This window comes from Lynx canadensis, chromosome A2 (assembly GCF_007474595.2).
Source record: "Lynx canadensis isolate LIC74 chromosome A2, mLynCan4.pri.v2, whole genome shotgun sequence".
NCBI lineage: Eukaryota > Metazoa > Chordata > Mammalia > Carnivora > Felidae > Lynx > Lynx canadensis.
The window spans coordinates 42268891-42279938 of record NC_044304.2 but is presented as its reverse complement, the minus strand read 5'-3'; the positions used below and the strand labels follow the sequence as shown (position 1 = coordinate 42279938).

Here is an 11048-nt window from a genome sequence, read left to right as displayed (position 1 = left end):
ACTCAGTACCTCCACATGTGTCATGATTTTCCACGTTACCCTTTGTCTTTGGCCAAACTTAAGCTATCCATATGCATCACTGCTTAGATTTTTAGGGGAAAATACAAAACAGTGAAAAGCCAAATTTTGGTTTCTACAATGTATTAGGCTCCATGGCACTGCTGGCTGTTATAAATCAAAGGGCAAAATAATTTCCAACAAATGAAACATTTAATGCCAAGGCTCCAGGGAAACAATATGTAAATGATCACATGAATTTCAGGCAAGCTGTCACACTAATTCCTCAAGGTACCTTTTAAAGATGACATATTCACAGTGAAGAAGCGGGTGTTGTCATGCAAAAGTCAAACTTAAAGCAATACTCTACTATCTGAACTGATACTCACAAGGCTTCCTGACACTCATTCCTTCAAATCTGATGACATTCAGCCCCCTCTATTACTTAATTTTCTTTTATGAGATTAAAAAAAAAAAAACTAGTAGAATTGTAAATCAATCTTGATCACTACTCTTACTTAATTCTCCCTAAAAAAAGCAATCAGCCTAATTATTTCAACAAAGCAATTTTAGGTCAAAGAACCTATCTTCAAAATATTCAAAAGTAAACTATAGTTTATCCAGCAAGTATTTTCCAAGGTGAGGTCTATTTTATAAAATCATAAGGAACTTGGGGATGGGGACATCTGTCCGGTTTTACTTCCTTCAGATCCACCAAGACATGCCTACATTTTAACAAGTAAGTGATATTTTTAAAATGTATTTAAAGCTAATTCAGTAAATGGGATTAATTAACTTAAAGGTAATAAACATATTATGCACAATATCAAATCCTGTCATTCTCACAATTAGGTTCATGGAATGTTTTGCTCATCACTAGGTTAGTTAGACCACCTAATAAAACCATGAGGTAGCAATAAACACCTGCAGCTTTTTTTTTTTTTAAGGAACACATCTGTAAGTATAGATGCAACAGAGCAGAAACTGAAAAAAACATGTATTAATCATGATAGTCCTACTCTTCTACAGTGATGTGGGTAAACACTTGCCCAGAAAGAGATTTTTAATGAACTGCCATAGCCAGTACTCACACTTGCCAAGAAATAACTATTTGTCTCTATTCACTGACAATATTCAGGTGCTTGTGAGGAATGATTACACACTGTGCTCTGCCATTACTAGAAGTAAATCCACTGCAGCACTTGAGGCCATAAAAAGGGAAGCTGGGTTATACACTAGACTCTAGAACCAAGTTAAATTATGAAAGCCAGAGGCTGGTCCATCACAAGAGACTGGAATTAAGACAAACCCAACTAGAACATCAGCCTATGAAAGAGGAAATGGCATCTTACACCCAAGCTCTAGAATAAACTCTTTCTTTTCCTTGTCACTAAAAGTTTCCCCAAATAGCTTTCTAAGCTTTTCTTTCCAACAACTTCTGACAAGCCATCTTGACCAGCAGTTGGTCACTTTGTATATTCCAATCTGCTGCACTCCAGAGCTATGCAGGTAGTTGCAAGGGGCAGAAATATTTAATATCTATCGGTATCCTCCAAAATTAGAAAACACAGTACTTTGTCTTAAATAAAGATGCGGAGAAATAAGAATGCACCCTATCTAAATAAATTGTAGATTAATTAATAATAACAGTAACCCCATCATAACTAAACTAAGGTGCTTATTAAGCATTAAACACTAGGCTAAACTATCTTCTTGGATTATCTCATTCCAGTCCTGCAAAAACCCAAAAAGTAAGGTGTTGATATTATCGTTACTATTTAAAAGGGGAAACCGAGGCCCGGAGGAGTTAAATGGCTCGTCCAAAATCACACATCACAGACGTTGGAGCTGGAATTGGAACCCACCTGGGCGCCGCCAGAGACTCTGCCTTGCGTGAGCCCAGGTGGATCACCAGTTGCCCACCTCCGCGCGCACGCGCACATGCCAATCCACCCCCCCCACACCCCCCTCTCACCACGGGCGTTCCAGAGAGCGCGCCGTCACGCACGCGCGTGCCCAGGCGGCCACTTGCCGGCCCTTGGGGGGGGGGGGGTGCCCTCAAAAGGTTCTCCAGGGCGGGGCTGAACCCCAGCGCCCCTCGCTTAGCCCCGCTGTGCCACTAGACACCTGCCCGCCGCCGCTCGCCTTCCACCCCATCCCCTGCCCGCCTTCTCGCTGACAGCCGGACCCCCACCCCGCGTTCGCCCCAGGGCGCGGCTCGGAGCGTGGGTACCTGGGCCCGCGCGTCAGCGGCTTCTTTGGCCCTCAGGTTTTCGCTGGAATTCCAAAGTGCGGCTCCCACAGCGAGCAAGAGGAATGGGAATGAAGGGGCCGGCGTCCCCCAGCCTCTCAGCTTCCCGGCTCCAATCCCTGCTCTCCAAATTAATCACTTTCTCCCTCCCCACGCATACTCTCAAAAGAAAAAAAAAAAAAGAAAAAGAAAGAAAGAAAGAAAGAAAGAAAAAGAAAAAAATGAGAGAGAGAGAGGCACAAAGAGGAAGAAGGGACCATCCGTGACTGGCATCTCTAGCTCCACCGGCTCAGCTACCAGGGAGCCATGGCAACCACGCCCCCGGCCTGGCTTCTAGCCCCCACGGTGGTCTGGGGAGGTGGAAGTCCTGAACCTCCCGGCTTTCTTGCCCCCCTTAACCCTGCTGTCCACAGAGCTCCCTTTCCAAGCTGGCGGCGTATACAGAACCCCAACCAGTACCTGGGATTCTCCCCTGAGAATGGGATCAGGATAGGGGCGGAATGGGGTGCGAAAGAGAACAAATGCTCTACGACCCTAGAGATGGTCCGGGTCAGGGGGGAGTGAGACCAGGATTGATCCCAAACCCAGCTAGACCGCCGACCCCCTACTGGAAAGAGAGGGCTGCAATCTCTGGGAGGGTCTGGAATCCTCTCCAGAGGGTAGAGAGCACTGAAGGGAGGAGGGTTGGAAGAAAGACCGAGAGTCAACCTACCCGTAACCAGGCGGAGAAAGTGGGAGCCGAAGGATTCGCGGACCCGGTTCACTCTATCCGAATAACCCAGAGCTGTGTTTGAATACAGCCTCAGCCACCAGGGGGCGGGGCTGGGAAAGGGGGTGTCTCTTCCCGGGTTAGGGCTGAGGGACCTCGGGCCACCCCACTTTTAGGCAAGGATGAAGCCCAGATTGCGCACCATTTCCTACCCACAGTGAGTTGACCCCTCCCAGCCGCAAACCCTTAATCCGCCTTCCATCACGCCCAAGGAGTTGACTACCCGGCGAACTGGGAGAACCCGCAGGGCTAGCAAAACAGATGCAAATTAACCCCCACCTAGGCACACCTGAGCGTTCGGCCTTAGCTCGGTTCCGTACCTTCCCTCGGGGAAACTTCTCCCCCAAGCTGCCTTGCTGCGGGAGAGAGACGTGCAGGGTCCAACAGCTCCTAGCGGATCCAACGGAGTTTCTTGCCGGCTGCTCGCTGCTGATCCACACGCGAGTCTGCCCGCGGAGATCCTGCCGGGCCCCGCCCGCTGCTGGCAGTGGCCGCGAGAACGCAGGACCTGTTCTGGCTTGCGCTGGGATCCACGCCCTCCGGGCAGAGGCTGGCTAGCGCCTCTCCTCTCTCCCTCGGTTCTGCTTCGCCACCCCTCACCCACGCCGCCTATTTTCCCTCCCTTAGCACACTCCCTTGGGACAGGGAGAGCTACAGGCTTAAGACTTTGTATTCCATGCTGAAAAGCAAGGGACGAAGCCAAAACTTCGCTCGTCGTTTTCAACATTTATGGTCAAAAGAGGTAGGATCGCTGTCCCTTTTATCTGCAAAAAAGAATTAAAAAAAAAAAAAAGCCCTCCCCCTCCCGATGGTTTCACTCAGTACATATTCTAGACACGGGTCGTCGGTCTGGTTTTCCCTCATCGCTGCATGTTGGAAGGGTGTGGTGCCATGTACCTATTAAAAATATTCTTTTTGCTTTCCTGCCCCATTTATAGGTGTGATGGGGCTTGCTATTTAATTTGCAAAAGATGCTACTACAGTAAGCTGCCAAATTATTACATACATAAATTTGGGCACCTTTCACTGTTAACCACTTTTAAAATTTTTGTCTTAATACCTATGGTCTGTATTTTTACCACATTATTCCGTAAAGTTTTTTTCGTACCTATTCTGTATTAATTCACTACTATAGGGTAGAAGAAAGCCCGGTGTGCTCATTTCCAATGTAAAAGGCCATTTCTGATCCCTTATCAATTCCACCAAAGCATGTAAATTTTACTGTAGGATTCCAAAATTGATTTGGAAAAGTCACAGGCTTTTGCAGAGTAAGTTATTTATACATCTTTGTTGTTGTTGTTGTTGTTGTTGTTTTTTCACGGAATACCACTTAAAACATTCTGTTGAATTTAAGTTCTCTTTGATGGTAAGAGAATCATTGACTTCTAATTTTTACTCCACTAAGGCAGTAAGATTGACTTTACAGTCGGGTTTTGTTCTCCTCTTGTGCTTGAACAATGAGGACATTTAGAACTGTGAGCTCCCCTCAGAGTTGGATACCACTATAGTAGCAGCAAGAGGGAAGGCAATTCAGAATTCTGCTTCAGAAGCAACTGAATAAAATATTTTGAAAATGAATTAATGGACTTTTAAACTTTAATAATTGCTAACCTTGGAGCCCTGATTCTGTCAGTTCATGTGTGGGCCCAATTCTTACTGACTGCATTGCAAATTGCAAATGCAAGTGAGGGCAGGATTTGTCCTGAGCTTAAATTGTACTGCTAGAGTAGTAATTTCTTTGCCCGGGGCATCATTATTCACATGGCATGTTTTGTAAAGTAGAAACAAAGATAGAATATTGAATAAAATTCCTACAGGGAAAATATAGGGAAACACTTCCAAAGTCAAGGAGACACAAAAGCTGAGTTGATCTCAGAAGGTGAGCACCGTCTGGGTAAACATTTTCTGAACAAAAGATTCAGAACTCATTCCTGGCCAGACCAACAGAATACTCTTCAACATAGAGCTCTCCTTTTCTCTATGATTTGTTTGCTTGACATTAAGATCATTATTAAAAGATATATAGGGAAAGAAGGAATGAGATCCTAGTATTGATCAGTTAGTGTTCAAGGTGCTAGGGTACAGTGGAAAACTCAACAAGGCTACCTGCTTCTTTTTAAGTCAAATATCCAAAAATGTGTTAAGGATTCCAAGGCATAATACTTGAAACAAAAAGATGAAGTGTCTATTCTTATTTTTTTTTTAATTTTTTTTTCAACGTTTATTTATTTTTGGGACAGAGAGAGACAGAGCATGAACGGGGGAGGGGCAGAGAGAGAGGGAGACACAGAATCGGAAACAGGCTCCAGGCTCTGAGCCATCAGCCCAGAGCCTGACGCGGGGCTCGAACTCACGGACCGCGAGATCGTGACCTGGCTGAAGTCGGACGCTTAACCGACTGCGCCACCCAGGCGCCCCTGAAGTGTCTATTCTTAAATATGAGTTTTCTTCAAAAGGAAACAACAGACTTCTGAGTCTCTGACACTGCATATAAATGAGGAAATAATAGCCCAATAGTAAGTCCAAAGCTTACAAGGGACAGCCATGAAATCTGTATATACACAACACATTTTACCCCAGTCAAGTAAATCTGAAGTGAGGGAAATAGGGAAAAATACACAGGGAAAAAAGGAGGCAGGAAAGAGGAAGGGAAGAAGGAATGGAGGAAGGGAGACAAATGGTTAACCAACAAAGGAAAACAATATTTAAAACAGAGAATTTCAGGCAACTAAGTAAGCCTTTTTAAAGAAATGAAAAAGAGAAGCAGATGATTTAAATTTCCACATCCAAGAAACACCTCATAGATGTTATCTCCAAGGATAACATAGGATAATGTATAAATGTACACACACACACACACACACACACACACACACACACATTTCCAAAGGCAGGTAACAAATGTAGGCTTTCTGACTCAAGGAACTTAAACAGCTCACAGCATCAGATTCCTGAAAGGCTGGAGCCCAAGACCAGAAGGCAGCCTTCAACCAGAGTGGATATTTGGTGAAGCTACCTTCTGCTGCTGCTTTGAAACCCTGTCTTGGCTCCCATCCTCCTGTCTGACACTTTGTTCAGACTCAGTTCCCATTCAACAATCCTAATCTATCAGGCATCACACAGTTGCACGTGAGTGCTAGAGAAAGACTAGATTCTTACCAGTCACATGGAAATAGGGCTGCATTAGCTTTGAAAGGTGTGAATTTATCACTCACAATTGAGCGAGGCCATGTAAAATAAAAATACGACCATCAAACCACAAATGAAGGGGAGAAAGGAAGTCTTTCATGAATAGAAGCAGAAGGTGGGAGAGATAGGCCAGTCATCTGGAAAAAAGAGAAAGGGTATTAAAAGCTGGAGTATTTTTCAGCTTTTACTGCTGATTTACTGCCTATCCCCAGCTTGAACCATCATTTGGTATCATTCCCAGAGCTGGGACCATTGGAGGAGTATTGCCTTTTGGCAAAGCCGAGTAGCTAGTGACATGGCAGTGTTCCTAGAAAAATTGTTTAGCAGAAGAGCTGTAGTTTTTGAAATGGCATTTCAGTCTAGCAGTTCTGAATAGTCACACATCCACAGGGGTTTTCTGGCCAACTACTGTAATAAAGGAAAGCACGATGTTCCACTGAGGGATAGGTCCTCAAAGGCAACCTTGGAAGTGCAAAGCAGCTACCCTCAGCTTGGATATTAAGAAAGCTAAAGAAGACCATATTAATTCTGCAGAGTTAAACCGACAGTGTCGATACTCCTTTAACTTGCCCTTTAATACAAGAACAAAAAGACATGTATTAAAAATCAAAGGGCAATCATTCTGAAACAAATAAAAAGGTGAAATCTTGTCTTTCGCGCCCTGGATCATTAATACGTGTGATTCAGCCTTAGGAGGTCACTGAACCAGATATTTTCACTAGATGGATTTTTTAAAGGGCTAGGTAATTTATGGCCATTAATAACATTATACTTATGTACCTATGATCATGCTAAGTGTTATCAAACCTCATACTTTAAGGCATTTGTTGATTACTTGTAAAAGATCAGAAAGATTTCTGGTCCTCCGATCAGAAATGCTCAAATACCCATTATGACTAGCTTACTCTCCTATTGGTGATTCTTATCTCAAAGGCCTGAGAACAGGTTTATAGTATGAATTCATATTTGTTGGAAAAAGTTCTCATATTTTTGGAGGATGAGAATTTCATTTAAACCTCTCTATATCCAACATAATATAAAATCTTTTCAATCTGGAAGTTACCTCAGAAAGCATATTCTTCCTTTTATACTTGAGGAGGGCAAGGTTCAGAAACTTTCTTGAGATTGTACAACAGGCTAGTGGCCTAGAATTTATATATATGTATACACACACACACACACATATATATATTCTTAATCTCGTTAATAATTAATACAATATATTCTTAATCATGTATGATTTTAGAAATGACAGGCCACTGCCATCTTGAAGGACAATTGTATTTATTCCAATTCTGCTACAGCCAACAAGATAAATGCTGAATAGTGAGATGGTGAATGATACCAGAAGAATAACGGCTGATCTTTAGAGAGACAAATAGCTGAAATGAGGGTCTTAGTTGATCCTTTTCTTCCATCTATTTTGTCCAATTGATTTTGGAAATTGGTGTTGTCCCACTCTCAGGATAAAGGAAACATGCTAGAGAAAAAGGAGAGAGGCCCACTAATTCTCCTTCATTTAAGAGCTTGTGGCAGGCTTCTGGTTGCTTGTCTCTTTGCCCTGAACCCCTCACCCTGCAATCTGTTCTCTTTTACTTCCTGGGCACATAGCCACCTACCCTTGTGACCAAGTTTAGCTCCACCGCTAGGTTCTCAAGAAAGGGACATGAGGAGAAATCCTATTGACAACTACAAGGTCATCTTAAAGATAATCTAGATTCACTCCTCTTTTTCCTTGTAGCTAGCCTCAAAGAATGAAATATGCATGTTGATGATGACAAAAGAACCCCCATTATCCCGAGTCCCTGGTGACTGTAGGAATCAGAGCCCACATATTACCATAAAGAAGTGAACTTCCCTATTCTTTAAGCCAGTGTCTATATTATAACTGTTTAGTCTTTGACCTAATTAATGCCATTGTAATCTCTATTATCAGAACAATTTCAGAACAGTCAAGAGAAATAAGAATGGACGGTACAATAGGTTTCCATTGTTTTCTGCTTGCCCACCATTTCTAGACATTTGTACAAGTCAACGAATCCTAGGAAATAACATCTATGTTTATGTGGGCTGACAGAGGCTGATGCCAATACTCCCTATCTACTGCTAGTCCAGGTAAGTGACACAGGTACAAACCACATATTTCCCATCCCTCTGTCTATGGTGATTAGAGCAATGAAAAGCATCAAACTCAGAAGGAGCTACTGACAGACCTACAAGGGATGTATGCTTGAACTATCAGGAAAAAGCACAAGATTGCTCAGGAGGCATGATATAGAGAAGGTGGCTGCTTACCACCACTTAGAAGAAGCATGCCTGAGAATAAAACCACCGCAGGGAAAAGAAAAGATGGATACTTGACACTTTATTTGAAGACTTAGTTCTTCAAATAGCTGAAATCTTATTGTTTATTAAAAGCTTAAACTGAAATGCATCTTGACTAGGTAGCTAAGTGAATGAAAAAATACAGTAACCAACTAGTTTGAGTTAGTTTCCTGATTCCTGACATCAAAATCATTTTTATTCGCCATAGATTCCTAAGTAAAATCATTCCCTTTGGATAGGTTCTTTAGACAAAAAGTCTTCCTTTCATGAGATAACTCTTCTGACTGGTAGTGACTCCTTGAAATACTATGTCCAAAGGGTTCCAACCGGGTATCTAAGTTTGGCTGGAAAAAACACAAAGTGATTATTAATGATGCCTGTCATTGATATTACACAAGAAATGATTCTCACATGCTAGATATTTGCCATCCTTCTGTTCTTAGTTTAAAGTTTGGCATAAATCTAAACACGCATGGGGGCTTTTTTTTTTTAACTTTATTTATTTTGAGAGAAGGAGAAAGAGAGAGCGGGAAAGGGGCACAGAGACGGAGGGAGAGAGAATCCCAAGCAGGCTGTGCACTGTTAGCATGGAGCCTGATGCAGTGCTTGAAGGCATGAACCATGAGATCATGACCTGAGATGAAACCAAGAGTCAGATGCTTAACTGAATGAGCCACCCAGGTGCTTTTTTTTTTTTTTTTAATTACAATATAATGGTACGTTGGGGGGGGGGGCATATTTTTAGCAGTTTTAAAAAGAGCCATGGAACAACTAGTCCTTTCCATGCCATCGTGTTTAGGGGCCATAATTCACACTTTCAATGGACTTTGTTTCCTACAAAATAAATTAATTAGCAGACATGCATTTAAATCACAAATTGCTAATATGTGATATACTGTGTTAATACAGACCCAAATGTAACTGAGACCCCAGGGGACAAGAGCACCTGGCTCTGGGGGTCCCAAACAGAACATGTTCAGCCAGCTACTGACAAAATCCAAAGGCTGAGAGATTAGTGGCAGTGAAACAAAAAAGGGATTATTTTAGTGAGGCCAACACTTGGAAGATTGTGGACTAACATCTCAAAGACGGTCTCCAAAGTGCTGAAAGTACTTCTAGGTTTATATAAGGACAATGCGGGACAAAGGTCAGTGGGTACTTGCAGGTGAGCAGTAAAGGTCACATTAGTCGTCCTGGAGTCAATCACATGGGGTCTTGCTGATGTCAGGGCTGTTGTTATTGCTTGAGGTTTGGGTTCCCATCATGGGATACTTTGCACACCAGGTCTTCTGCCTGAGTTAAAAGATTAGCTGGAAAGAACTCAATCTGTTAGAAAGTACAGACTGAGGTCAAAATGGAGGTAAAATCTTCTTTCACAAACTCAGTTATTCACAGGCATTGCATGGAATTTATTGTCTTTCAGGGGTTAAATGAGACTTGTCAATCTATTTCTTTATATTTTAAATTTAAAACTTTTTATTATTTTTTTATCAATCTATTTTTTTCATATTGTTTTTCAGAATATGGTACACAGGGGGACCTGGGTAGCTCAGTCGGTCAAGCGTCTGACTCTTGATTTCAGCTCTGCTCATGATCTCACGGTCTGTGCGTTCAAGCCCCACATCCAGCTCCGTGCTGACCATGAGGCGCCTGCTTGAGATGGTCTCTCTTTTCCTCTATCTGCCCTCCTCCCACCTCTGCCTCTCTCGCTCTCAAAAATAAGCATTAAAGAAATAAATAAAAATAAAAATAAAAATAAACCTTAAAAAAAAAGAATATGGTAAACAGACAAACCCAATAAGGCATTTAAACTCCATGCCACAGTACAATACACTACAGCAAGGGTTCTGAATTTCCTGTTTATATTGACAAGAAATATTTCCCTCATCTTATGGGCATTGGTTCCTCAAGCTTCTGCAACTTTCTCAGTCAGGTAGTTTTTTGGTGTGTCCCCTCTATCCCCCGTGGACCAATCTAAGTTATTGATTTAAGCCATCTCCGGCCATAAGCAAAGGGATGGAAGATCAGTATCCTGGTCATCATTTGATACAAGCAAGCAAGGTTAGTTTAAGGTCCCGTAAACTTGTCTGTGTGCAGAGTCATGGTCCAAACCAGTGCCGTGGTTCCCACTGGGTAGTGGTCCAGGTTCACTTTGTTCAGCTTTCTAGCCGATAGGAAGTAGATTCATGTGAGAGTTATGGAATAGAGTAGGACTACCATCTCCCCAGGGAAAGGGGTTGGACCCGATGCCGAGATGGGGGTTGGCGACCAACTTGGGTTTCTTCTACTCTCCATGTTGTGACTTCAGGAAGATGTTCAGCCTGCTCACTCCCAGGCCAGGGAGCACTACAAAGTAGTTGAGGGCCTTCCACATACCAGCAGATCCCTCCTCACCCATGGAGGTCGTTTGACATGGACTGCTCCCGCTGTGCCGTAAACCAATGTAGCAGCCCAGAAACCCAGGATAACCCAGGGGCTGCCACCTTTTTTGATGTGGACCTCACTTAGGTAGTTTTT

The 11048-nt window shown here is 42.9% G+C and overlaps 1 protein-coding gene across 5 annotated transcripts in view; it reads right to left on the bottom strand.

The window, feature by feature from the left end:
- The window catches only part of CHL1 (cell adhesion molecule L1 like), a 210131-nt gene extending 206565 nt beyond the window's left edge, over positions 1–3566 (bottom strand). For 2 of the 5 annotated variants that reach the window (XM_030307255.1, XM_030307261.1), the window contains exon 1: positions 3338–3565. The gene's annotated coding sequence lies outside the window, so the exon portion shown is untranslated. Of the gene's footprint in view, positions 1–2960; positions 3045–3337 lie in introns of those variants that run through there. The other 3 variants (XM_030307262.1, XM_032592340.1, XM_030307256.1) reach the window with 3 other exon arrangements.
- Between the last annotated feature and the right edge of the window lie 7482 nt (positions 3567–11048).